Raw genomic sequence first — 24,022 nt, 5'->3', positions numbered from 1 at the left:
CACCTCCTGTACTCGTTCTAATATCAAGTAAAATGCCACGGTGCCGTGACTCACATTTGCAAATAAACCTGCGGACCATAAATCAAGTCGCGCGTAACGTCGAAAGAATCATCTGCAAAAAGATGGGTGCAACACGAGGACCTCCCAAGAAAATGGGTGAAATATAAGGACTTCGCAGGAGGTCACCCATCCGAGCACTAATCTCGCCCGAGCACACATAAATTCAGAGTTCTGATGGGATCCGGTGCATTAGTGCTGGTATGATCGCACCTGTTTAATTTTGCGCTGCAAATACATAAACTCATTCCCCTTTCTTCCCCCTCCCTTCAATTGTTTCCTTGTGCGTGCGCACTGCACCTCCCGTTCTCGTTCTAATATCAAGTAAAATTCTACAGTGTCGTGACTCACATTTGCGAATAAACTTGAGGACCATAATTCAAGTCGCGCGTAACGTCGAAAGAATCATCTGCAAAAAAGTGGGTGCAACACGAGGACTTCACAAGAAAATGGGTGAAATATAAGGACTTCGCAGGAGGTAACCCATGCTAGTACTACTCTCGCCCAAGCATCCTTACCTACGGAGTTCTGATAGAATCCGTTGCATTAGTGCTGGTATGATCGCACCTGTTTCATTTCGTGCTCAAAATACATACACTCCTTCTCCTTCCCTCCCCCTCTCATCAATTGTTTCCTTGTGTGTTCACACTGCACCTCTCCTTCTCGTTTTAATATCGATTAAAATGCCCCTACTTCTTGACTCACATTTGCGTATAAACCAGCGGACCCTAGTTCCAGTCGCGCGTAACGTCGAACGACCCGTCTGAAAAAAAATTGGTGCGACACGAGGACTTCCCAAGAGGTCACCCATCCGAGTACTACTCTCGCCCAACCACACTTAACTGCGGAGTTCTGATGGGATCCGGTGCATTAGTGCTGGTATGATCGCACCCGTTTAATTTCGCGCTGCAAATACATAAACTCCTTCTCCTTTCTTCCCCCTCCCGTCATATGTTTCCTTGTGCGTGCGCTCTGCATCTCTCTTTCTCGTTCTAATATCAAGTAATATGCCCCGGCACCGTGACTCACCTTTGCAAATGAACCAGCGGTTTATAATTCCATTCGCGCGTAACATCGAACAACCCATCCGAAAAAAAATAGGTGCAACACGAGGGCTTACTAGGTGGTCACCCATCCGAGTACTACTCTCGCCCAAGCACATTTAACTGCGGAGTTCTGATGGGATCCGGAGCTTTAGTGCTGGTATGATAGCACCTGTTTAATTTCGCACTGCAAATACATACACTCCTTCTCTTTTCTTCCCCCCCCCCGTCATTTGTTTCCTTGTGCGTTCACACTTCACCTTTCATTCTCGTTCTAATATCGATTGAAATGCCCCTGCTTCTTGACTCACATTTGCGTATAAACCAGCGGACCCTAGTTCCAGACGCGCGTAACGTCGAACGACCCGTCTGAAAAAGAATTGGTGCGACACGAGGACTTCCCAAGAGGTCAACCATCCGAGTACTAATCTCGCCAAGCACACTTAACTGCGAAGTTCTGATGGGACCTGGGGCTTTAGTGCTGGTACGATCGCACCTGTTTAGTTTCGCGCTGCAAATACATACACTCCTTCTCCTTTCTTCCCCCTCCCGTCATTTATTTCCTTGTGCGTTCACACTTCACCTCTCATTCTCGTTCTAATATCGATTAAAATGCCCCTGCTTCTTGACTCACATTTGCGTATAAACCAGCGGACCCAAGTTCCAGACGCGCGTAACGTCGAACGACCCGTCTGAAAAAAAGTTTGTGCGACACGAGGACTTCACAAGAAAATTGGTGAAATATAAGGACTTCGCAGGAGGTAACCCATGCTAGTACTACTCTCGCCCAAGCATCCTTACCTACGGAGTTCTGATAGAATCCGTTGCATTAGTGCTGGTATGATCGCACCTGTTTCATTTTGTGCTAAAAATACATACACTCCTTCTCCTTCCCTCCCCTTCTCATCAATTGTTTCCTTGTGCGTTCACACTGCACCTCTCCTTCTCGTTCTAATATCGATTAAAATGCCCCTACTTCTTGACTCACATTTGCGTATAAACCAGCGGACACTAGTTCCAGTCGCGCGTAACGTCGAACGACCCGTCTGAAAAAAAATTGGTGTGACACGAGGACTTCCCAAGAGGTCAACCATCCGAGTACTACTCTCGCCCAAGCACACTTAACTGCGAAGTTCTGAAGGGATTCGGGGCTTTAGTGCTGGGATGATCGCACCAGTTTAGTTTCACGCTGCAAATACATACACTTAACTGCAGAATTCTGATGGGATCCAATGCATTAGTGCTGGTTTGATGCCACTTGTTTAATTTTGCGCTTCAAATACATACACTTCTTCTCCTTTCTTCCCCCTCCCGTCATTTGTTTCCTTGTGCGTGCGCACTGCACCTCTCATTCTCGTTCAAATATCAAGTAAAATGCCACGGCGCCGTGACTCACATTTGCGAATCAATCTGCGGACCATAATTAAAGTCGCGCATAACGTCGAACGGCACATCTGAAAAAAAGAAAATGGGTGCAACACGAGAACTTCCCAGGAGGTAACCCATCATTGTACTACTTTCGCCAAAGCACACTTAACTGCGGAGTTCTGATGGGATCCGGTGCATTAGTGCTAGTGTGACCGCACCTGTTTAATTTCTTGCTGAAAATACATACACTCCTTCTTCCCTCCCCCCTCCCATCATTTGTTTCCGTGTGCGTTCACACTGCACCTCTCCTTCTCGTTCTAATATCGATTAAAATGCCCCTGATTCTTGACTCACATTTGCGTATAAACCAGCAGACAATAGTTCCAGTCGCGCGTAACGTCGAACGACCAATTTGAAAAAAAATTGTTGCGATACGAGGACTTCCCAAGAGGTCACCCATCCGAGTACTACTCTCGCCCAAGCACACTTAACTGCAGAGTTCTGATGGGATCGAGTGCATTAGTGCTCGTATGATGCCACTTGTTTAATTTTGCGCTTCAAATACATACACTCCTTCTCTTTTCTTCCTCCTCCCGTCATTTGTTTCCTTGTGCGTGCGCACTGCACCTCCCGTACTCGTTCTAATATCAAGTAAAATACCACGGCGCTGTGACTCACATTTTCGAATAAACCTGCGGAACATAAATCAAGTCGCGCGTAATGTCAAAAGAATCATATACAAAAAGATGGGTGCAACACGAGGACCTCCCAAGAAAATGGGTAAAATATAAGGACTTCGCAGGAGGTCACCCATCCGAGTACTTTTCTCGCCCAAGCACCCTTAACTGCGGAGTTATGATAGAATCCGTTGCATTAGTGCTGGTATGATCCATCATGTTTCATTCTGCACTGCAAATACATACACTCTTTCTCCTCCCATCCCCCCTCCCGTCATTTGTTTCCTTGTGCGTGCACTCTGCATCTCTCTTTCTCGTTCTAATATAAAGTAAAATGACCCAGCACCGTGACTCACCTTTACAAATGAACCAGCGGTTTATAATTCCATTCGCGCGTAACGTCGAACAACCCATCCGAAAAAAAATAGGTGCAACACGAGGGCTTCCCAAGTTGTCACCCATCCGAGTACTACCCTCGCCCAAGCACACTTAACTGCGGAGTTCTGATGGGATCCGGAGCTTTAGTGCTGGTTTGATCGCACCTATTTAATTTCGCGCTGCAATTACATACACTCCTTCTCATTTCTTCCCCCTACGGTCATTTGTTTCCTTGTGTGTTCACACTTTACCTCTCATTCTCGTTCTAATATCGTTTAAAATGCCCCTTATTCTTGACTCACATTTATGTATAAACCAGTGGACCCTAGTTCCAGACGTGCGTAACGTCCAACGACCCGTCTGAAAAAATATTGGCGCGACACGAGGACTTCCCAAGAGGTCACCCATCCGAGTACTACTCTCGCCCAGGCACACTTAACTGCGGAGTTCTGATGGGATCCGGTGCATTAGTGCTGGTATGATCGCACCCGTTTAATTTCGCGCTGCAAATACATAAACTCCTTCTCCTTTCTTCCCCCTCCCGTCATTTGTTTCCTTGTGCGTGCGCACTGCACCTCCCGTGCTCGTTCTAATATCAAGTAAAATGCTACGGTGCCATGACTCACATTTGCGAATAAACCTGAGGACCATAATTCAAGTCGTGCGTAACGTCGAAAGAATCATCTGCAAAAAAATGGGAGCAACACGAGGACTTTCTAAGAAAATAGGTGAAATATAAGGACTTCGGATGAGGTCACCCATCCTAGTGCTACTCTCGCCCAAGCACCCTTAACTTGCAGAGTTCTGATAGAATCCGTTGCATTGGTGCTGGTTTGATCGCTCATATTTCATTCTGCGCTGCAAATACATACACTATTTCTCCCTCCATCCCCTCTCCCGTCATTCGTTTCCTTGTGCGTGCACTCTGCATCTCTTTTTCTCGTTCTAATATCAAGTAAAATGCCCAAGCATCGTGACTCACCTTTGCAAATGAACCAGCGATTTATAATTGCATTCGCGCGTAACGTCGAGCGACCCATCCGAAAAAAAATGGGTGCAACATGAGGACTTCCCAAGAGGTCACCATAAATCAAGTCGCGCGTAACGTCGAAAGAATCATCTGCAATAAGATGGGTGCAACACGAGGACCTCCCAAGAATATGGGTGAAATATAAGGACTTCGCAGGAGGTCACCCATCCAAGTACTTTTCTCGCCCAAGCACCCTTGACTGCGGAGTTCTGATAGAATCCTTTGCATTAGTGCTGGTATGATCCCTCATGTTTCATTTTGCACTGCAAATACATACACTATTTCTCCTCCCATCCCCCCTTCTGTCATTTGTTTCCTTGTGCGTGCACTCTGCATCTCTCTTTCTCGTTCTAATATCAAGTAATATGCCCTGGCACCGTGACTCACCTTTGCAAATGAACCAGCGGTTTATAATTCCATTCGCGCGTAACGTCGAACAACCCATCCGAAAAAAATAGGTGCAACACGAGGGCTTCCCAAGTGGTCACCCATCCGAGTACTACTCTCGCCCAAGCACACTTAACTGCGTAGTTCTTATGGGATCCGGGACTTTAGTGATGGTATGATCGCACCTGTTTAATTTCGCACTGCAAATACATACACTCCTTCTCCTTTCTTCCCCCTCCGGTCATTTGTTTCCTTGTGCGTTCACACTTCACCTCTCATTCTCGTTCTAATATCGATTAAAATGTCTCTGCTTCTTGACTCACATTTGCGTATAAACCAGCGGACCCTAATTCCAGTCGCGCGTAACGTCGAACGACCCGTCTGAAAAAAAATTGGTGCGACACGAGGACTTCCAAAGAGGTCACCCATCCGAGTACTACTCTCGCCCAAGCACACTTAACTGCGGAGTTCTGATGGGATCGGGTGCATTAGTGCTGGAATGATCGCACCTGTTTAATTTCGCGCTGCAAATACATAAACTCATTCCCCTTTCGTCCCCCTCCCGTCATTTGTTTCCTTGTGCGTGCGCACTGTAGCTCCCGTTCTCGTTCTAATATCAAGTAAAATGCTACAGCGCCGTGACTCACATTTGCGAATAAACCTAAGGACCATAATTCAAGTCGCGCGTAATGTCGAAAGAAACATCTGCAAAAAAATGGGTACAACACGAGGACTTCTTAAGAAAATGGGTGAAATATAAGGACTTCGCAGGAGGTCACCCATCCTCGTGTCGCACTAATTTCTTTTTTAGACGGGTCGTTCGACGTTACGCGCGACTGGAACTAGGGTCCCCTGGTTCATATGCAAATGTGAGTCAAGAAGCAAGGGCATTTTAATCGATATTAGAACGAGAAGGAGAGATGCAGAGTGCACGCACAAGGAAACAAATGACGGGAGGGGGGATGGAGGGAGAAAAAGTGTATGTATTTGCAGCGCAGAATGAAACATGAGCAATCATACCAGCACCAATGCGACGGATTCTATCAGAACTCCGCAAGTTAAGGGTGCTTGGACGAGAGTAGCACTAGGATGGGTGACTTCCTGCAAAGTCCTTATATTTCACAAATTTTCTTAGGAAGTCCTCGTGTTGCGCCCATTTTTTTGCAGATGATTCTTTCGACGATACGCGCGACTTTAATTATGGTCCTCAGGTTTATTCGCAAATGTGAGTCACGGCATCGTAGCATTTTACTTGATATTTGAACGAGAATGAGAGGTGCAATGCGCACGCACAAGGAAACAAATGACGGGAGGGGGAAGAAAGGAGAAGGAGTTTATGTATTTGCAGCGCGGAATTAAACGAGTGCGATCATACCAGCACTAATGCACCGGATCCCATCAGAACTCCGCAGTTAAGTGTGTTTGGGCGAGAGTAGTACTTGGATGGGTGACCTCCTGGAAAATCCTCGTGTCGCACAAATTTTTTTTCAGACGGGTCGTTCGACGTTACTCGCGACTGGAACTGGGGTCCGCTGGTTTATACGTAAATGTGAGTCAATAAGCAGGGCCATTTTAATCGATATTAGAACGAGAAGGAGAGGTGCAGTGTGAACGCACAAGGAAACAATTGATGGGAGGGGAAGGGAAGGAGAAGGAGTGTATTTAATTTCAGCACGAAATGAAACAGGTGCGATCATACCAGCACTAATGCAACAGATTCTATCAGAACTCCGTAGGTAAGGGTTCTTGGGCGAGAGTAGTACTAGCATGGGTTACCTCCTGCGAAGTCCTTATATTTCACCCATTTTCTTGTGAAGTCCTCGTGTTGCACCCATTTTCTTTTTTTCAGATGTATCGTTCGACGTTAGACGCGACTTTAATTATGGTCCGCAAGTTTATTCGCAAATGTGAGTCACGGCGTCGTGGCATTTTACTTGATATTTGAACGAGAATGAGAGGTGCAGTGCGCACGCACAAGGAAACAAATGACGGGAGGGGGAAGAAAGGAGAAGGAGTTTATGTATTTGCATAGCGAAATTAAACCGATGCGATCATACCAGCACGAATGCACCGGATGCCATCAGAACTCCACAGTTAAGTGTGCTTGGGCGAGAGTAGTATTCGGATGGGTGACCTCCTGGAAAGTCCTCGTGTCGCACTAATTTTTTTTTTAGACGGGTCGTTCGACGTTACGCGCGACTGGAACTAGGGTCCCCTGGTTCATATGCAAATGTGAGTCAAGAAGCAGGGGCATTTTAATCGATATTAGAACGAGAAGGAGAGATGCAGAGTGCACGCACAAGGAAACAAATGACGGGAGGGGGGATGGAGGGAGAAAAAGTGTATGTATTTGCAGCGCAGAATGAAACATGAGCAATCATACCAGCACCAATGCAACGGATTCTATCAGAACTCCGCAAGTTAAGGGTGCTTGGGCGAGAGTAGCACTAGGATGGGTGACCTCATGCGAAGTCCTTATATTTCACCCTTTTTCTTAGGAAGTCCTCGTGTTGCACCCATTTTTATGCGGATGATTCTTTCGACAATACGCGCGACTTGAATTATGGTCGTCAGGTTTATTCGCAAATGTGAGTCACGGCACCGTAGCATTTTACTTGATATTAGAACGAGCACGGGAGGTGCAGTGCGCACGCACAAGGAAACAAATGACAGGAGGGGGAAGAAAGGAGAAAGAGTTTATGTATTTGCAGCGCGGAATTAAATGGGTGCGATCATACCAGCACTAATGCACCGGATCCCATCATAACTCCGCAGTTAAGTGTGCTTGGGCGAGAGTAGTACTCGGATGGGTGACCTCCTGGGAAGTCCTCGTGTCGCACAAATTTTTTTTCAGACGTGTCGTTCGACGTTACACGCGACTGGAACTGGGGTCCGCTGGTTTATACACAATTGTGAGTCAAGAAGCAGGGGCATTTTAATCGATATTAGAACGAGAATGAGAGGGGGAGGGAAAGAGAAGGAGTGTATGTATTTTCAGCACGAAATGAAACAAGTGCGATCATACCAACACTAATGCAACAGATTCTATCAGAACTCCGTAGGTAAGGGTGCTTGGGCGAGAGTAGTACTAGCATGGGTTACCTCCTGCGAAGTACTTATATTTCACCCATTTTCTTGTGAAGTCCTCGTGTTGCACCCATTTTTTTGCAGATGATTCTTTCGACGTTACGCGCGACTTGAATTATGGTCCTCAGGTTTATTCGCAAATGTGAGTCACGGCGCTGTAGCATTTTACTTGATATTAGAACGAGAACGGGAGGTGCAGTGCGCACGCACAAGGAAACAAATGACGGGAGGGGGAAGAAAGGGGAATGAGTTTATGAATTTGTAGCGCGAAATTAAATAGGTGCGATCATACCAGCATTAATGCACCGGATCCCATTAGAACTCCGCACTTAAGTGTGCTTGGGCGAGATTAGTACTCGGATGGGTGACCTCCTGGGAAGTCCTCGTGTCGCACCAATTTTTTTTCAGACGGGTCGTTCGACGCTACGCACCTCTGGAACTAGGGTCCGCTGGTTTATACGCAAATGTGACTCAAGAAGTAGGGGCATTTTAATCGATATTAGAACGAGAAGGAGAGATGAAGTGTGAACGCACAAGGAAACAAATGACGGAGGGAGAAGAAAGGAGAAAGAGTGTATGTATTTGCAGCGCGAAATTAAACAGGTGCGATCATACCAGCACTAAAGCCCCGGATCCCATCAGAACTCCACAGTTAGGTGTGCTTGGGCGAGAGTAGTACTCGGATGGGTGACCACTTGGGAAGCTCTCGTGTTGCACCTTTTTTTTCTCGGATGTGTTGTTGGACGTTACGCGTGAATGGAATTATAAACCGCTGGTTCATTTACAAAGGTGAGTCACGGTGCTGGGGCATATTACTTGATATTAGAACGAGAAAGAGAGATGCAGAGTGCACGCACAAGGAAACAAATGACGGGAAAAGGGATGGGAGGAGAAAGAGTGTACGTATTTGTAGTGGAGAATGAAACATGACGGATCATACCAGCACTAATGCAACGGATTCTATCAGAACTCCGCAGTTAAGGGTGCTTGGGCGAGAAAAGTACTCAGATGGGTGACCTCCTGCGAAGTCCTTATATTTCACCCATTTTCTTGGGAGGTCCTCGTGTTGCACCCATCTTTTTGTAGATGATTCTTTCGACGTTACGCGCGACTTGATTTATGGTCCGCAGGTTTAGTCGCAAATGTGAGTCACGGCGCAGTGGCATTTTACTTGATATTAGAACGAGTACGGGAGGTGCAGTGCGCACGCACAAGGAAAGAAATGACGGGAGGAGGAAGAAAAGAGAAGGAGTGTATGTATTTGAAGCGCAAAATTAAACAAGTGGCATCATACCAGCATTAATGCACTGGATCCCATCAGAACTCTGTAGTTAAGTGTGCTTGAGCGAGAGTAGTACTCGGATGGGTGACATCTTGGGAAGTCTTCGTATCGCAACAATCTTTTTTCAGATGGGTCGTTCGATGTTACGCGCGACTGGAACTATGGTCCGCTGGTTTATACGCAAATGTGAGTCAAGAATCAGGGGCATTTTAATCGATATTAGAACGAGAAGGAGAGGTGCAGTGTGAACGCACAAGGAAACAAATGATGGGAGGGGGCGAGGGAAGAAAGAGTGTATGTATTTTTAGCACGAAATTAAACAGGTGCGGTCACACCAGCACGAATGCACCGGATCCCATCAGAACTCCGCAGTTAAGTGTGCTTTGGCGAAAGTAGTACAATGATGGGTTACCTCCTGGGAAGTTCTCGTGTTGCACCCATTTTTTTTTTTCAGATGTGCCGTTCGACGTTACGCGCGACTTTAATTATGGTCTGCAGATTTATTCGCAAATGTGAGTGACGGCGCCGTGGCATTTTACTTGATATTTGAACGAGAACGAGAGGTGCAGTGCGCACGCACAAGGAAACAAATGACGGGAGGGGGAAGAAAGGAGAAGGAGTTTATGTATTTACCGAGCGGAATTGAAGGGGTGCAATCATACTAGCACTAATGCGCCGGATCCCATCAGAACTCCGCAGTTAAGTGTGCTTGGGCGAGAGTAGTACTCGGATGGGTGACCTCCTGGGAAGTCCTCGTGTCGCTCCAATTTTTTTTCAGACGGGTCGTTCGACTTTACGCGCGACTGGAACAAGGGTCCGCTGGTTTATACGCAAATGTGAGTCAAGAAGCAGGGGCATTTTAATCGATATTAGAACGAGAGGGAGAGGTGCAGTGTGAATGGACAAGGAAACAATTGATGGGAGAGGGAGGGAAGGAGAAGGAGTGTATGTATTTTCAGCACGAAATGAAACAGGTGCGATCATACCAGCACCAATGCAACGGATTCTATCAGAACTCTGTAGGTAAGGGTGCTTGGGCGAGAGTAGTACTAGCATGGGTTACCTCCTGTGAAGTCCTTATATTTCACCCATTTTCTTATGAAGTCCTCGTGTTGCACCCATTTTTTTGCAGATGATTCTTTCGACGTTACGCGCGACTTGAATTATGGTCCTCAGGTTTATTCGCTAATGTGAGTCACGGCGCTGTAACATTTTACTTTATATTAGAACGAGAACGGGAGGTGCAGTTCGCACGCACAAGGAAACGAATGACGGGAGGGGGAAGAAAGGGGAATGAGTTTATGTATTTGCAGCGCGAAATTAAATAGGTGCGATTATACCAGCACTAATGCACTGGATCCCATCAGAACTCCGTAGTGAAGTGTGCTTGGGCGAGATTAGTACTCGGATTGATGACCTCCTGGGAAGTCCTCGTGTCGCACCAATTTTTTTCAGACGGGTCGTTCGATGTTACGCGCGTCTAGAACTAGGATCCGCTTGTTTATACGCAAATGTGAGTCAAGAAGCAGGGGCATTTTAATCGATATTAGAACGAGAATGAGAGGTGAAGTGTGAACGCACAAGGAAACAAATGACAGGAGGGGGAAAAAAGGAGAAGGAGTTTATGTATTTGCAGCGCGAAATTAAAAAGGTGCGATCATACCAGCACTAAAGCCTCGGATCCCATCAGAACTCAGCAGTTAGGTGTGCTTGGGCGAGAGTAGTACTCGGATGGGTGACCACTTGGGAAGCCCTCGTGTTGCATCTATTTTTTTTCGGATGGGTTGTTCGACGTTTCGCGCGAATGGAATTATAACCGCTGGTTCATTTGCAAAGGTGAGTCACGGCGCCGGGGCATATTACTTGATATTAGAACGAGAAAGAGAGATGCAGAGTGCACGCACAAGGAATCAAATGACGGGAGGGAGAAGAAAGGAGAAGGAGTTTATGTATTTGTAGCGCGAAATTAATCAGGTGCAATCATACCAGCACTAATGCAACAGATCCCATCATAACTCCGCAGTTAAGTGTGCTTGGGCGAGAGTAGTACTCGGATGGGTGACCACTTGATAAGTCCTCGTGTCGCACCCATTTTTTTGCAGATGATTCTTTCGACGTTACGTACGTCTTGAATTATGGTCCTCAGGTTTATTCGCAAATGTGAGTCACGGCGCTGTAGCATTTTACTTGATATTAGAACGAGAACGGAAGGTGTAGTGCGCACGCACAAGGAAACAAATGACGGGAGGGGAAAGAAAGGGGAATGAGTTTATGTATTTGCAGCGCAAAATTAAACAGGTACGATCATACCAGCACTAATGCACCGGATCCCATCAGAACTCCGCAGTGAAGTGTGCTTGGCCGAGATTAGTACTCGGATGGGTGACCTCCTGGGAAGTCCTTGTGTCGCACTAATTTTTTTTTTCAGACGGGAAATTCGACGTTAGGCGCGACTGGAATTAGGGTCCACTGGTTTATACGCAAATGTGAGTCAAGAAGTAGGGGCATTTTAATCGATATTAGAACGAGAATGAGAGGTGAAGTGTGAACGCACAAGGAAACAAATGACGGAAGGGGGAAGAAAGGAGAAGGAGTGTATGTATTTGCAGCGCGAAATTAAACTGGTGCGATCATACCAGCACTAAAACTCCAGATCCCATAAGAACTCCGCAGTTAAGTGTGCTCGGGTGAGGGTAGTACTCGGATGGGTGACCACTTGGGAAGCCCTCGTGTTGCACCTATTTTATTTCGGATGGGTTGTTCGACGTTACGCGCGAATGGAATTTTAAACCGCTGGTTCATTTGCAAAGGTGAATCACGGTGCCGGGGCATATTACTTGATATTAGAACGAGAAAGAGAGATGCAGAGTGCACCCACAAGGAAACAAATGATGGGAGGGGGGATAGGAGGAGAAAGAGTGTATGTATCTGCAGTGCAGAATGAAACATGAGGGATCATACCAGCACTAATGCAACGGATTCTATCAGAACTCCACAGTTAAGGGTGCTTGGGCGAGAAAAGTACTCGGATGGGTGACCTAATGCGAAGTCCATATATTTCACCCCTTTTCTTGGGAGGTCCTCGTGTTGCACCCATCTTTTTGTAAATGATTCTTTCGACGTTACACACGACTTGATTTATGGTCCACAGGTTTATTCGCAAATGTGAGTCACGGCGCCGTGGCATTTTACTTGATATTAGAACGAGTACGGGAGGTGCAGTGCGCACGCACAAGGAAACAAATGACGGGAGGAGGAAGAAAAGAGAAGGAGTGTATGTATTTGAAGCGCAAAATTAAACAAGTGGCATCATACAAGCACTAATGCACTGGATCCCATCAGAACTCTGCAGTTAAGTGTGCTTGGGCGAGAGTAGTACTCGAATAGGTGACCTCTTGGGAAGTCCTCGTATCGCAACAATTTTTTTTCAGATGGGTCGTTCGACATTACGCGCGACTGGAACTATGGTCCGCTGGTTTATACTCAAATGTGAGTCAAGAATCAGGGGCATTTTAATCGATATTAGAACGAGAAGGAGAGGTGCAGTGTGAACGCACAAGGAAACAAATGATGGGAGGGGGGAGGGAAGAGGGAGTGTATGTATTTTCAGCACGAAATTAAACAGGTGCGGTCACACCAGCACAAATGCACCGGATCCCATCAGAACTCCGCAGTTAAGTATGCTTTGGCGAAAGTAGTACAATGATGGGTTACCTCATGGGAAGTTCTCGTGTTGCACCCATTTTCTTTTTTTCAGATGTGCCGTTCGACGTTACGCACGACTTTAATTATGGTCTGCAGATTTATTCGCAAATGTTAGTCACGGCGCCGTGGTATTTTACTTGTTATTTGAACGAGAACGAGAGGTGCAGTGCGCACGCACAAGGAAACAAATGACGGGAGGGGGAAGAAAGGAGAAGGAGTTTATGTAGTTGCAGCGCGAAATTAAACAGGTGCGATCATACCAGCACTAATGCACCGGATCCCATCAGAACTCCGCAGTTAATTGTGCTTGGGCGAGAGTAGTACTCAGATTGGAGACCCCCTGGGAAGTCCTCGTATCGCACTAATTTTTTTTCAGACGGGTCGTTCGACGTTACGCGCGACTGGAACTAAGGTCCACTGGTTTATACGCAAATGTGAGTCAAGAAGCAGGGGCATTATAATCGATATTAGAACGAGAAAGAGAGATGCAGAGTGCACGCACAAGGAAACAAATGACGGGAGGGGGGATGGAGGGAGAAAAAGTGTATGTATTTGCAGCGCAGAATGAAACATGAGCGATCATACCAGCACCAATGCAACGAATTCTATCAGAACTCCGCAAGTTAAGGGTGCTTGGGCGAGAGTAGGACTAGGATGGGTGACCTCCTGCTAAGTCCTTATATTTCACCCATTTTCTTAGGAAGTCCTCGTGTTGCACCTATTTTTTTGCAGATGATTCTTTCGACGATACGTGCGACTTGAATTATGGTCCTCAGGTTTATTCGCAAATGTGAGTTACGGCACCATAGCATTTTACTTGATATTAGAACGAGCACGGGAGATGCAGTGCGCACGCACAAGGAAACAAATGACGGGAGGGGGAAGAAATGAGAAGGAGTTTATGTATTTGCAGCACAAAATTAAACAGGTGCGATCATACCAGCACTAATGCACTGGATCCCATCAGAACTTCGCAGTTAAGTGTGCATGGGCGAGAGTAGTACTCGGATGGGTGACCTCCTGGGAAGTCCTCGTGTTGCACCAATTTTTTTTCAGACGAGTCGTTCGACGTTACGCGCGACTTGAACTAGGGTCCGCTGGTTTATACTCAAATGTGAGTCAAAAAGAAAGGGCATTTTAATCGATATTAGAACGAGAAGGATAGGTGCAGTTTGAACGCACAAGGAAACAATTGATGGGAGGGGGAGGGAAGGAGAAGGAGTGTATTTATTTTCAGCACGAAATGAAACAGGTGCGATCATACCAGCACTAATGCAACGGATCCCATCAGAACTCCGCAGTAAAGTGTGCTTGGGCGAGGGTAGTACTCGGATGGGTGACCACCTGGGAAGCCCTCGTGTTGCACTTATTTTTTTTCGGATGGGTTGTTCGATGTTACGCGCGAATGGAATTATAATCCGCTAGTTCATTTGCAAAGGTGAGTCACGGTGCACTGGATCCCATCAGAACTTCGCAGTTAAGTGTGCTTGGCGAGATTAGTACTCGGATGGTTGACCTCCTGGGAAGTCCTCGTGTCGCACCAATTTTTTTTCAGACGGGTCGTTCGACGTTACGCGCGACTGGAACTAGGGTCCGTTGGTTTATACGCAAATGTGCTTCAAGAAGCAGGGGCATTTTAATCGATATTAGAACGAGAAGGAGAGGTGCAGTGTGAACGCACAAGGAAACAATTGATGGGAGGGGGAGGGAAGGAGAAGGAGTGTATGTATTTGCAGTGCGAAATTAAACAGGTGCGATCACACCAGCACTAATGCACCGGATCCCATCAGAACTCTGCAGTTATGTGTGCTTGGGCGAGATTAGTACTCAGATGGGTGACCTCCTGGGAAGTCCTCGTGTCGCACCAATTTTTTTCAGACGGGTCGTTCGACGTTACGCGCGTCTGGAACTAGAGTCCGCTGGTTTATACGCAAATGTGAGTCAAGAAGCAAGGGCATTTTAATCGATATTAGAACGAGAATGAGAGGTGAAGTGTGAACGCACAAGGAAACAAATGACGGGATGGGGAAGAAAGGAGAAGGAGTGTATGTATTTGCAGTGCGAAATTAAACAGGTGCGATCATACCAGCACTAAAGCTCCGGATCCCATCAGAACTCCGCAGTTAAGTGTGCTTTGGCGAGAGTAGTACTCGGATGGGTTACCACTTGGGAAGCCCTCGTGTTGCACCTATTTTTTTCAGATGGGTTGTTCGACGTTACGCGCGAATGGAATTATAAACCGCTGGTTCATTTGCAAAGGTGAGTCACGATGCCGAGGCATATTACTTGATATTTGAACGAGAAAGAGAGATGCAGAGTTCACGAACAAGGAAACAAATGACGGGAGGGGGAAGAAAGGAGAAGGAGTTTATGTATTTGCAGCGCGAAATTAAACAGGTGCGATCATACCAGTACTAATGCAACCGATCCCATCGTAACTCTGCATTTAAGTGTGTTTGGGCGAGAGTAGTACTCGGATGGATGACCACTTGGGAAGTTCTCGTGTTGCACTCATTTTTTTGCAGATGATTCTTTCGATGTTACACGCGACTTGAATTTTGGTCCTCAGGTTTATTCACAAATGTGAGTCACGGCGTCGTAACATTTTACTTGATATTAAAATGAGCACGGGAGGTGCAGTGCGCACGCACAAGGAAACAAATGACGGGAGGGGGAAGAAAGGAGAAGGAGTTTATGTATTTGCAACGTGAAATTAAACGGGTGCGATCATACCAGCACTAATGCAACGGATCCCATCATAACTCTGCAGTTAAGTGTGCTTGGGCGAGAGTAGTACTCGGATGGGTGACAACCTGGGAAGTCCTCGTGTCGCACCAATTTTTTTTCAGACGGGTCTTTCGACGTTACGCGCGACTGGAACTGGGGTCCGCTGGTTTATACGCAATTGTGAGTCAAGAAGAAGGGGCATTTTAATCGATATTAGAACGAGAAGGAGAGGTGCAGTGTGAACGCACAAGGAAACAATTGATGGGAGGGGGAGGGAAGGAGAGGGAGTGTATGTATTTTCAGCACAAAATGAAACAGGTGCGATCATACCAGCACTAATGCAACGGATTCAACCAGAACTCCGTAGGTAAGGCTGCTTGGGCGAGAGTAGCACTAGCATGGGTTACCTCCTGCGAAGTCCTTATATTTCACCCATTTTCTTGTGAAGTCCTCGTGTTGCACCCATTTTTTTGCAGATAATTCTTTCGACGTTACGTGCGACTTGAATTATGGTCCTCAGGTTTATTCGCAAATGTGATTCACGGCGCTGTAGCATTTTACTTTATATTTGAACGAGAACGGGAGGTGCAGTGCGCACGCACAAGGAAACAAATGACGGGAGGGGGAAGAAAGGGGAATGAGTTTATGTATTTGCAGCGCGAAATTAAACTGGTGCGATCATACCAGCACTAATGCACCAGATCCCATCAGAACTTCGCAGTGAAGTGTGCTTGGGCGAGATTAGTACTCGGATGGGTTACCTCCTGGGAAGTCCTCGTGTCGCAGCAATTTTTTTTCAGACGGGTCGTTCGACGGTACGCGCGTCTGGAACTTGTGTCCGCTGGTTTATACGCAAATGTGGGTCAAGAAGTAGGGGCATTTTAATCGATATTAGAACGAGAATGAGAGGTGAAGTGTGAACGCACAAGGAAACAAATGACGGGAAGGGGAAGAAAGGAGAAGGAGTGTATGTATTTGCAGCGCAAAATTAAAGAGGTGCGATCATACCAGCACTAAAGCTCCGGATCCCATCAGAACTCCGCAGTTAAGTGTGCCTGGGTAAGAAAAGTACTCGGATGGGTGACCACTTGGGAGGCCCTCGTGTTGCACATATTATTTTTCGGATGGGTTGTTCGACGTTACGCGCGAATTGAATTATAAACCGCTGGTTCATTTGCAAAGGTGAGTCACGGTGCCGGGGCATATTACTTGATATTAGAACGAGAAGGAGAGATGCAGAGTGTATGCACAAGGAAACAAATGAAGTGAGGGGGGATGGAGGGAGAAAAAGTGTATGTATTTGCAGCGCAGAATGAAACATGAGCAATCATACCAACACCAATGCAACGGGTTCTATCAGAACTCCGCAAGTTAAGGGTGTTTGGGCGAGAGTAGCACTAGGATGGGTGACTTACTGCGAAGTCCTTATATTTCACCCATTTTCTTAGGAAGTCCTCGTGTTGCACCCATTTTTTTGCAGATGATTCTTTCGACGATACGCGCGACTTGAATTATGGTCCTCAGGTTTATTCGCAAATGTGAGTCACGGCACCGTAGCATTTTACTTGATATTAGAACGAGCACGGGAGGTGCAGTGCGCACGCACAAGGAAACAAATGACGGGAGGGGGAAGAAAGGAGAAGGAATTTATGTATTTGCAGCGCGAAATTAAACGGGTGCTATCATACCAGCACTAATGCACCGGATCCCATCAAAACTCCGCAGTTAACTGTGCTTGGGCGAGAGTAGTACTCGGATGGGTGACCTCCTGGGAAGTCCTCGTATCGCAACAATTTTTTTTCAGATAGGTCGTTCGATGTTACGCGCGACTGGAACTAGGGTCCGCTGGTATATACGCAAATGTGAGTCAAGAAGCAGGGGCATTTTAATCGATATTTGAACGAGAAGGAGAGGCGCAGTGTGAACGCGCAAGGAAACAATTGATGGGAGGGGGAGGGAAGGAGAAGGAGTGTATGTATTTTTAGCACGAAATGAAACAGGTGCGATCATACCAGCACTAATGCAACGGATTCTATCAGAACTCCGTAGGTAAGGGTGCTTGGGCGAGAGTAGTACTAGCATGGGTTACCTCCTGCGAAGTCGTTATATTTCACCCATTTTCTTGTGAAGTCCTCGTGTTGCACCCATTTTTTTGCAGATGATTCTTTCGACGTTACGCGCAACTTGAATTATGGTCCTCAGGTTTATTCGCAAATGTGAGTCACGGCGCCATGGCATTTTACTTGATATGTGAACGAGAACGGGAGGTGCAGTTCGCACGCACAAGGAAACAAATGACGGGAGGGGGAAGAAAGGAGAATGAGTTTATGTATTTTCAGCACAAAATGAAACAGGTGGCATCATACCAGCACTAATGCACTGGATCCCATCAGAACTCTGCAGTTAAGCGTGTTTGGGGGAGAGCAGTACTCGGATGGGTGACCTCTTGGGAAGTCCTCGTATCGCAACAATTTTTTTTCAGATGGGTCGTTCGACGTTACACGCGACTGGAACTATGGTCCGCTGGTTTATACGCAAATGTGAGTCAAGAATTAGGGGCATTTTAATCGATATAAGAACGAGAAGGAGAGGTGCAGTGTGAACGCACAAGGAAACAAATGATGGGAGGGGGGAGGGAAGAAGGAGTGTATGTATTTTCAGCACAAAATTAAACAGGTGCGGTCACACCAGCACAAATGCACCGGATCCCATCAGAACTCCGTAGTTAAGTGTGCTTTGGCGAAAGTAGTACAATGATGGGTTACCTCCTGGGAAGTTCTCGTTTTGCACCCATTTTCTTTTTTTCAGATGCGCCGTTCGACGTTACGCGCGACTTTAATTATGGTCCGCAGATTTATTTGCAAATGTGAGTCACGGCGCCGTGGCATTTTACTTGATATTTGAACGAGAACGAGAGGTGTAGTGCGCACGCACAAGGAAACAAATGACGGGAGGGGGAAGAAAGGAGAAGGAGTTTATGTATTTGCAGCGCGAAATTAAACAGGTGCGATCATACCAGCACTAATGCACCGGATCCCATCAGAACTCCGCAGTTAAGTGTGCTTGGGCGAGAGTAGTAATCGAATGGGTGACCTCCTAGGAAGTCCTCGTGTCGCACTATTTTTTTTTTTCAGACAAGTCGTTCGACGTTACGCGCGACTGGAACTAGGGTCCACTGGTTTATACGCAAATGTGAGTCAAGAAGTAGGGGCATTTTAATCAATATTAGAACGAGAAAAAGAGATGCAGAGTGCACGCACAAGGAAACAAATGACGGGAGGGGGTATGGGGGGAGAAAAAGTGTATATATTTGCAGCGCAGAATGAAACATGAGCAATCATACCAGCATCAATGCAACGGATTCTATCAGAACTCCGCAAGTTAAGGGTGCTTGGGCAAGAGTAGCACTAGGATGGGTGACCTCCTGCGAAGTCCATATCTTTCACCCATTTTCTTAGGAAGTCCTCGTGTTGCACCCATTTTTTTGCAGATGATTCTTTCGACGATACGCGCGACTTGACTTATGGTCCTCAGGTTTATTCGCAAATGTGAGTCACGGTGCTGTAGCATTTTACTTGATATTAGAACGAGAACGGGAGGTTTAGCGCGCACGAACAAGGAAACAAATGACGGGAGGGGGAAGAAAAGAGAAGGAGTGTACGTATTTGCAGCGCGAAAGTAAACAGGTGCGATCATACCAGCACTAAAGCCCCGGATCCCATCAGAACTCCGCAGTTAAGTGTGCTTGGGCGAGATTAGTACTCGGATGGTTAACCTCCTGGGAAGTCCTCGTGTCGCACCAATTTTTTTTCAGACTGGTCGTTCGACGTTACGCGCGTCTAGAACTAGGGTCCGCTGGTTTATACGCAAATGTGAGTCAAGAAGAAGGGGTATTTTAATCTTTATTAGAACGAGAATGAGAGGTGAAGTGTGAACGCACAAGGAAACAAATGATGGGAGGGGGAAGAAAGGAGGAGTGTAAGTATTTGCAGCGCGAAATTAAAGAGGTGCGATCATACCAGCACTAAGGCCCCGGATCCCATCAGAACTCTGCAGTTAAGTGTGCTCGGGCGAGAGTAGTACTCAGATGGGTGACCACCTGGGAAGCCCTCGTGTTGCACCTATTTTTTTTCGGATGGGTTGTTCGACATTACGCGCGAATGGAATTATAAACAACTGGATCATTTGCAAAGGTGAGTCACGGTGCCGGGGCATATTACTTGATATTTGAACGAGAAAGAGAGATGCAGAGTGCACGCACAAGGAAACAAATGACGGGAGAGGGGATGGAAGGAGAAAGAGTGTATGTATTTGCAGTGCAGAATGAAACATGAGGGATCATACCAGCACTAATGAAACGGATTCTATCAGAACTCCGCAGTTAAGGGTGCTTTGGCGAGAAAAGTACTCGGATGGGTGACCTCCTGCAAAGTCCTTATATTTCACCCATTTTCTTGGGAGGTCCTCGTGTTGCACCCATCTTTTTGTAGATGATTCTTTCGACGTTACGTGCGACTTGATTTATGGTCCGCAAGTTTATTCGCAAATGTGAGTCACGGCGCCGTGGCATTTTACTTGATATTAGAACGAGTACGGGAGGTGCAGTGCGCACGCACAAGGAAAGAAATGACGGGAGGAGGAAGAAAAAAGAAGGAGTGTATGTATTTGAAGCGCAAAATTAAACAAGTGGCATCATACCAGCACTAATGCACTGGATCCCATCAGAACTCTGCAGTTAAGTGTGCTTGGGCGAGAGTAGTACTCGGATGGGTGACCTCTTGAGAAGTCCTCGTATCGCAACAATTTTTTTTCAGATGGGTCGTTCGACGTTACGCGAGACTGGAACTATGGTCCGCTGGTTTATACGCAAATGTGAGTCAAGAATCAGGGGCATTTTAATCGATATTAGAACGAGAAGGAGAGGTGCAGTGTGAACGCACAAGGAAACAAATGATGGGAGGGGGGGAGGGAAGAAGGAGTGTATGTATTTTCAGCACGAAATTAAACAGGTGCGGTCACACCAGCACAAATGCACCGAATCCCATCAGAACTCCGCAGTTAAGTGTGCTTTGGCGAAAGTAGTAGAATGATGGGTTACCTCCTGGGAAGTTCTCGTATTGCACCCATTTTCTTTTTTTCAGATGTGCCGTTCGACGTTACGCGCGACTTGTATTATGGTCCTCAGGTTTATTCGCAAATGTGAGTCACGGCGCTGTAGCATTTTACTTGATATTAGAACGAGAACGGGAGGTGCAGTGCGCACGCACAAGGAAACAAATGACGGGAGGAGGAAGAAAAGAGAAGAAGTGTATGTATTTGAAGCGTAAAATTAAACAAGTGGCATCATACCAGCACTAATGTACTGGATCCCATCAGAATTCTGCAGTTAAGTGTGCTTGGGCGAGAGTAGTAGTCGGATGGGTGACCTCTTGGGAAGTCCTTGTATCGCGACAATTTTTTTTCATATGGGTCGTTCGACATTACGCGCGACTGGAACTATGGTCCGCTGGTTTATACGCAAATGTGAGTCAAGAATTAGGGGCATTTTAATCGATATTAGAATGAGGAGAGGTGCAGTGTGAACGCACAAGGAAACAAATGATGGGAGGGGGGGGGGGAAGAAGGAGTGTATGTATTTTCAGAACGAAATTAAACAGGTGCGGTCACACCAGCACAAATGCACCGGATCCCATCAGAACTCCGTAGTTAAGTGTGCTTTGGCGAAAGTAGTACAATGATGGGTTACATCGTGGGAAGTTCTCGTGTTGCACCCATTTTTTTTTTTCAGATGTGCCGTTCGACGTTACGCGCGACTTTAATTATGGTCCGCAGATTTATTTGCAAATGTGAGTCACGGTGCCGTGGCATTTTACTTGATATTTGAACGAGAACGAGAGGTGCAGTGCGCACGCACAAGGAAATAAATGACGGGAGGGGGAAGAAAGGGGAATGAGTTTATGTATTTGCAGCGCGAAATTAAACAGGTTCGATCATACCAGCACTGATGCACCGGATCCCATCAGAACTCCACAGTGAAGTGTGCTTGGGCGAGAGTAGTACTCGGATGTGTGACCTCTTGGGAAGTCCTCGTATCGCAACAATTTTTTTTCAGAGGGGACGTTCGACGTTATACGCGACTGGAACTATGGTCCACTGGTTTATACGCAAATGTGAGTCAAGAATCCGGGGAATTTTAATCGATATTAGGACGAGAATGAGAGTTGCAGTGTGAACGCACAAGGAAACAAATGATGGGAGGCAGGGAGGGAAGAAGGAATGTATGTATTTTCAGCACGAAATAAAACAGGTGCGGTCACACCAGCACAAATGCACCGGATCCCATCAGAACTCCGCAGTTAAGTGTGCTTTGGCGAAAGTAGTACAATGATGGGTTACCTCCATGAAAGTTCTCGTGTTGCACCCATTTTCTTTTTTTCATATGTGTCGTTCGACGTTACGCGCGACTTTAATTATGTTCCGCAGATTTATTCGCAAATGTGAGTAACGGCGCCGTGGCATTTTACTTGATATTTGAACGAGAACGGGAGGTGCAGTGCGCACGCACAAGGAAACAAATGACGGGAGGAGGAAGAAAAGAGAAGAAGTGTATGTATTTGAAGCACAAAATTAAACAAGTGGCATCATACCAGCACTAATGCACTGGATCCCATCAGAACTCTGCAGTTAAGTGTGCTTGGGCGAGAGTAATACTCGGATGGGTGACCTCTTGGAAAGTCCTCGTATCGCAACAATTTTTTTTCAGATGGGTCGTTCGACGTTACGAGCGACTGGAACTATGGTCCGCTGGTTTATACGCAAATGTGAGTCAAGAATCAGGGGCATTTTAATCGATATTAGAACGAGAAGGAGAGGTGCAGTGTGAACGCACAAGGAAACAAATGATGGGAGGGGGGGAGGGAAGAAGGAGTGTATGTATTTTCAGCACGAAATTAAACAGGTGCGGTCACACCAGCACAAATGCACAGGATCCCATCTGAACTCCGCAGTTAAGTGTGCTTTGGCGAAAGTAGTACAATGATGGGTTACCTCCTGGGAGGTTCTCGTGTTGCACCCATTTTCTTTTTTTCAGATGTGCCGTTCGACGTTACGCGCGACTTTAATTATGGTCCGCAGATTTATTCGCAAATGTGAGTAACGGGGCCGTGGCATTTTACCTGATATTTGAACGAGAACGAGAGGTGCAGTGCGCACCCACAAGGAAACAAATGACAGGAGGGGGAAGAAAGGAGAAGGAGTTTATGTATTTGCAGTGCGAAATTAAACAGGTGCGATCATACCAGCATAAATGCACCGGATGCCATCAGAACTCCGCAGTTAAGTGTGCTTTGGTGAAAGTAGTACAATGATGGGTTACCTCGTGGGAAGTTCTCGTGTTGCACCCATTTTCTTTTTTTCAGATGTGTCGTTTGACGTTACGCGCGACTTTAATTATGGTCCGCAGATTTATTCGCAAATGTGAGTCACGGCGCCGTGGCATTTTACTTGATATTTGAATGAGAACGAGAGGTGCAGTGCGCACGCACAAGGAAACAAATGACGGGAGGGGGAAGAAAGGGGAAGGAATTTATGTATTTGCAGCGCGAAATTAATTAGGTGCGATCATACCAGCACTAATGCACCGGATCCCATCAGAACTCCGCAGTTAAGTGTGCTTGGGCGAGAGTAGTACTCGGATGGTTGACCTCCTGGGAAGTGCTCGTGTCGCACTAATTTTTTTTTAGACGGGTCGTTCGACGTTACGCGCGACTGGAACTAGGGTCCCCTGGTTCATACGCAAATGTGAGTCAAGAAGCAGGGGCATTTTAATCGATATTAGAACGAGAAGGAGAGATGCAGAGTGCACGCACAAGGAAACAAATGACGGGAGGGGGGATGGAGGGAGAAAAAGTGTATGTATTTGCAGCGCAGAATGAAACATCAGCAATCATACCAGCACCAATGCGACGGATTCTATCAGAACTCCGCAAGTTAAGGGTGCTTGGGCGAGAGTAGCACTAGGATGGGTGACCTCCTGCAAAGTCCTTATATTTCACCAATTTTCTTAGGAAGTTCTCTTGTTGCACCCATTTTTTTGCAGATGATTCTTTCGACGATACGCGCGACTTGAATTATGGTCGTCAGGTTTATTCGCAAATGTGAGTCACGGCACCGTAGCATTTTACTTGATATTAGAACGAGCACGGGAGGTGCAGTGCGCACGCACAAGGAAACAAATGACGGGAGGGGGAAGAAAGGGGAAGGCGTTTATGTATTTGCAGCG

General features: G+C 46.5%; 7 non-coding genes and 40 pseudogenes across 7 annotated transcripts; 37 read left to right on the top strand and 10 right to left on the bottom strand.

Moving 5' to 3' along the window:
- Nucleotides 1-831: 831 nt before the first annotated feature.
- LOC148243997 (5S ribosomal RNA) lies at nucleotides 832-950 on the bottom strand. The gene has a single exon (XR_015814844.1). It is a non-coding gene; the product is annotated as a 5S ribosomal RNA (ribosomal RNA).
- Nucleotides 951-1,155: 205 nt separating this feature from the next.
- LOC148243996 (5S ribosomal RNA) lies at nucleotides 1,156-1,274 on the bottom strand (annotated as a pseudogene).
- Nucleotides 1,275-1,480: 206 nt separating this feature from the next.
- LOC148243995 (5S ribosomal RNA) lies at nucleotides 1,481-1,598 on the bottom strand (annotated as a pseudogene).
- Nucleotides 1,599-2,157: 559 nt separating this feature from the next.
- LOC148243994 (5S ribosomal RNA) lies at nucleotides 2,158-2,276 on the bottom strand (annotated as a pseudogene).
- A 293-nt stretch (nucleotides 2,277-2,569) lies between these two features.
- LOC148243993 (5S ribosomal RNA) lies at nucleotides 2,570-2,688 on the bottom strand (annotated as a pseudogene).
- A 203-nt stretch (nucleotides 2,689-2,891) lies between these two features.
- On the bottom strand, nucleotides 2,892-3,009 carry LOC148243992 (5S ribosomal RNA; annotated as a pseudogene).
- Nucleotides 3,010-3,570: 561 nt separating this feature from the next.
- On the bottom strand, nucleotides 3,571-3,689 carry LOC148243991 (5S ribosomal RNA; annotated as a pseudogene).
- Nucleotides 3,690-3,894: 205 nt separating this feature from the next.
- Nucleotides 3,895-4,013, bottom strand: LOC148243990 (5S ribosomal RNA). The gene has a single exon (XR_015816041.1). It is a non-coding gene; the product is annotated as a 5S ribosomal RNA (ribosomal RNA).
- Nucleotides 4,014-5,008: 995 nt separating this feature from the next.
- LOC148243989 (5S ribosomal RNA) lies at nucleotides 5,009-5,127 on the bottom strand (annotated as a pseudogene).
- Nucleotides 5,128-5,332: 205 nt separating this feature from the next.
- Nucleotides 5,333-5,451, bottom strand: LOC148243988 (5S ribosomal RNA; annotated as a pseudogene).
- An 850-nt stretch (nucleotides 5,452-6,301) lies between these two features.
- On the top strand, nucleotides 6,302-6,420 carry LOC148243987 (5S ribosomal RNA; annotated as a pseudogene).
- A 563-nt stretch (nucleotides 6,421-6,983) lies between these two features.
- LOC148243986 (5S ribosomal RNA) lies at nucleotides 6,984-7,102 on the top strand (annotated as a pseudogene).
- A 562-nt stretch (nucleotides 7,103-7,664) lies between these two features.
- Nucleotides 7,665-7,783, top strand: LOC148243985 (5S ribosomal RNA; annotated as a pseudogene).
- Nucleotides 7,784-8,305: 522 nt separating this feature from the next.
- Nucleotides 8,306-8,424, top strand: LOC148243984 (5S ribosomal RNA; annotated as a pseudogene).
- A 204-nt stretch (nucleotides 8,425-8,628) lies between these two features.
- Nucleotides 8,629-8,747, top strand: LOC148243983 (5S ribosomal RNA; annotated as a pseudogene).
- An 883-nt stretch (nucleotides 8,748-9,630) lies between these two features.
- Nucleotides 9,631-9,749, top strand: LOC148243982 (5S ribosomal RNA; annotated as a pseudogene).
- Nucleotides 9,750-9,957: 208 nt separating this feature from the next.
- Nucleotides 9,958-10,076, top strand: LOC148243981 (5S ribosomal RNA; annotated as a pseudogene).
- A 559-nt stretch (nucleotides 10,077-10,635) lies between these two features.
- Nucleotides 10,636-10,754, top strand: LOC148243980 (5S ribosomal RNA; annotated as a pseudogene).
- A 204-nt stretch (nucleotides 10,755-10,958) lies between these two features.
- On the top strand, nucleotides 10,959-11,077 carry LOC148243979 (5S ribosomal RNA; annotated as a pseudogene).
- A 204-nt stretch (nucleotides 11,078-11,281) lies between these two features.
- LOC148243978 (5S ribosomal RNA) lies at nucleotides 11,282-11,400 on the top strand (annotated as a pseudogene).
- A 205-nt stretch (nucleotides 11,401-11,605) lies between these two features.
- On the top strand, nucleotides 11,606-11,724 carry LOC148243977 (5S ribosomal RNA; annotated as a pseudogene).
- Nucleotides 11,725-11,931: 207 nt separating this feature from the next.
- LOC148243976 (5S ribosomal RNA) lies at nucleotides 11,932-12,050 on the top strand (annotated as a pseudogene).
- An 882-nt stretch (nucleotides 12,051-12,932) lies between these two features.
- LOC148243975 (5S ribosomal RNA) lies at nucleotides 12,933-13,051 on the top strand (annotated as a pseudogene).
- Nucleotides 13,052-13,260: 209 nt separating this feature from the next.
- Nucleotides 13,261-13,379, top strand: LOC148243974 (5S ribosomal RNA; annotated as a pseudogene).
- A 561-nt stretch (nucleotides 13,380-13,940) lies between these two features.
- LOC148243973 (5S ribosomal RNA) lies at nucleotides 13,941-14,059 on the top strand (annotated as a pseudogene).
- A 205-nt stretch (nucleotides 14,060-14,264) lies between these two features.
- Nucleotides 14,265-14,383, top strand: LOC148243972 (5S ribosomal RNA). Its single transcript, XR_015814348.1, has one exon. It is a non-coding gene; the product is annotated as a 5S ribosomal RNA (ribosomal RNA).
- Nucleotides 14,384-14,763: 380 nt separating this feature from the next.
- LOC148243971 (5S ribosomal RNA) lies at nucleotides 14,764-14,882 on the top strand (annotated as a pseudogene).
- Nucleotides 14,883-15,086: 204 nt separating this feature from the next.
- Nucleotides 15,087-15,205, top strand: LOC148243970 (5S ribosomal RNA). The gene has a single exon (XR_015815391.1). It is a non-coding gene; the product is annotated as a 5S ribosomal RNA (ribosomal RNA).
- A 204-nt stretch (nucleotides 15,206-15,409) lies between these two features.
- Nucleotides 15,410-15,528, top strand: LOC148243969 (5S ribosomal RNA; annotated as a pseudogene).
- A 205-nt stretch (nucleotides 15,529-15,733) lies between these two features.
- Nucleotides 15,734-15,852, top strand: LOC148243968 (5S ribosomal RNA; annotated as a pseudogene).
- Nucleotides 15,853-16,411: 559 nt separating this feature from the next.
- LOC148243967 (5S ribosomal RNA) lies at nucleotides 16,412-16,530 on the top strand (annotated as a pseudogene).
- A 205-nt stretch (nucleotides 16,531-16,735) lies between these two features.
- LOC148243966 (5S ribosomal RNA) lies at nucleotides 16,736-16,854 on the top strand (annotated as a pseudogene).
- A 561-nt stretch (nucleotides 16,855-17,415) lies between these two features.
- LOC148243965 (5S ribosomal RNA) lies at nucleotides 17,416-17,534 on the top strand (annotated as a pseudogene).
- Nucleotides 17,535-18,094: 560 nt separating this feature from the next.
- LOC148243964 (5S ribosomal RNA) lies at nucleotides 18,095-18,212 on the top strand (annotated as a pseudogene).
- Nucleotides 18,213-18,415: 203 nt separating this feature from the next.
- On the top strand, nucleotides 18,416-18,534 carry LOC148243963 (5S ribosomal RNA; annotated as a pseudogene).
- Nucleotides 18,535-18,743: 209 nt separating this feature from the next.
- LOC148243962 (5S ribosomal RNA) lies at nucleotides 18,744-18,862 on the top strand (annotated as a pseudogene).
- Nucleotides 18,863-19,425: 563 nt separating this feature from the next.
- On the top strand, nucleotides 19,426-19,544 carry LOC148243961 (5S ribosomal RNA). The gene has a single exon (XR_015815493.1). It is a non-coding gene; the product is annotated as a 5S ribosomal RNA (ribosomal RNA).
- A 202-nt stretch (nucleotides 19,545-19,746) lies between these two features.
- On the top strand, nucleotides 19,747-19,865 carry LOC148243960 (5S ribosomal RNA). Its single transcript, XR_015815233.1, has one exon. It is a non-coding gene; the product is annotated as a 5S ribosomal RNA (ribosomal RNA).
- A 561-nt stretch (nucleotides 19,866-20,426) lies between these two features.
- On the top strand, nucleotides 20,427-20,544 carry LOC148243959 (5S ribosomal RNA; annotated as a pseudogene).
- A 204-nt stretch (nucleotides 20,545-20,748) lies between these two features.
- Nucleotides 20,749-20,867, top strand: LOC148243958 (5S ribosomal RNA; annotated as a pseudogene).
- A 529-nt stretch (nucleotides 20,868-21,396) lies between these two features.
- LOC148243957 (5S ribosomal RNA) lies at nucleotides 21,397-21,515 on the top strand (annotated as a pseudogene).
- Nucleotides 21,516-21,723: 208 nt separating this feature from the next.
- On the top strand, nucleotides 21,724-21,842 carry LOC148243956 (5S ribosomal RNA; annotated as a pseudogene).
- A 204-nt stretch (nucleotides 21,843-22,046) lies between these two features.
- LOC148243955 (5S ribosomal RNA) lies at nucleotides 22,047-22,165 on the top strand (annotated as a pseudogene).
- A 210-nt stretch (nucleotides 22,166-22,375) lies between these two features.
- LOC148243954 (5S ribosomal RNA) lies at nucleotides 22,376-22,493 on the top strand (annotated as a pseudogene).
- A 204-nt stretch (nucleotides 22,494-22,697) lies between these two features.
- Nucleotides 22,698-22,816, top strand: LOC148243953 (5S ribosomal RNA; annotated as a pseudogene).
- Nucleotides 22,817-23,025: 209 nt separating this feature from the next.
- Nucleotides 23,026-23,144, top strand: LOC148243952 (5S ribosomal RNA; annotated as a pseudogene).
- Nucleotides 23,145-23,353: 209 nt separating this feature from the next.
- Nucleotides 23,354-23,472, top strand: LOC148243951 (5S ribosomal RNA). The gene has a single exon (XR_015814678.1). It is a non-coding gene; the product is annotated as a 5S ribosomal RNA (ribosomal RNA).
- The last annotated feature ends 550 nt before the right edge of the window (nucleotides 23,473-24,022 follow it).

Source organism: Carica papaya, chromosome 8 (genome assembly GCF_054855325.1).
Source record: "Carica papaya isolate Zhongbai chromosome 8, ASM5485532v1, whole genome shotgun sequence".
In the NCBI taxonomy this organism is placed as follows: Eukaryota; Viridiplantae; Streptophyta; class Magnoliopsida; order Brassicales; family Caricaceae; genus Carica; species Carica papaya.
This window is presented reverse-complemented; position numbering and strand designations above follow the sequence as displayed.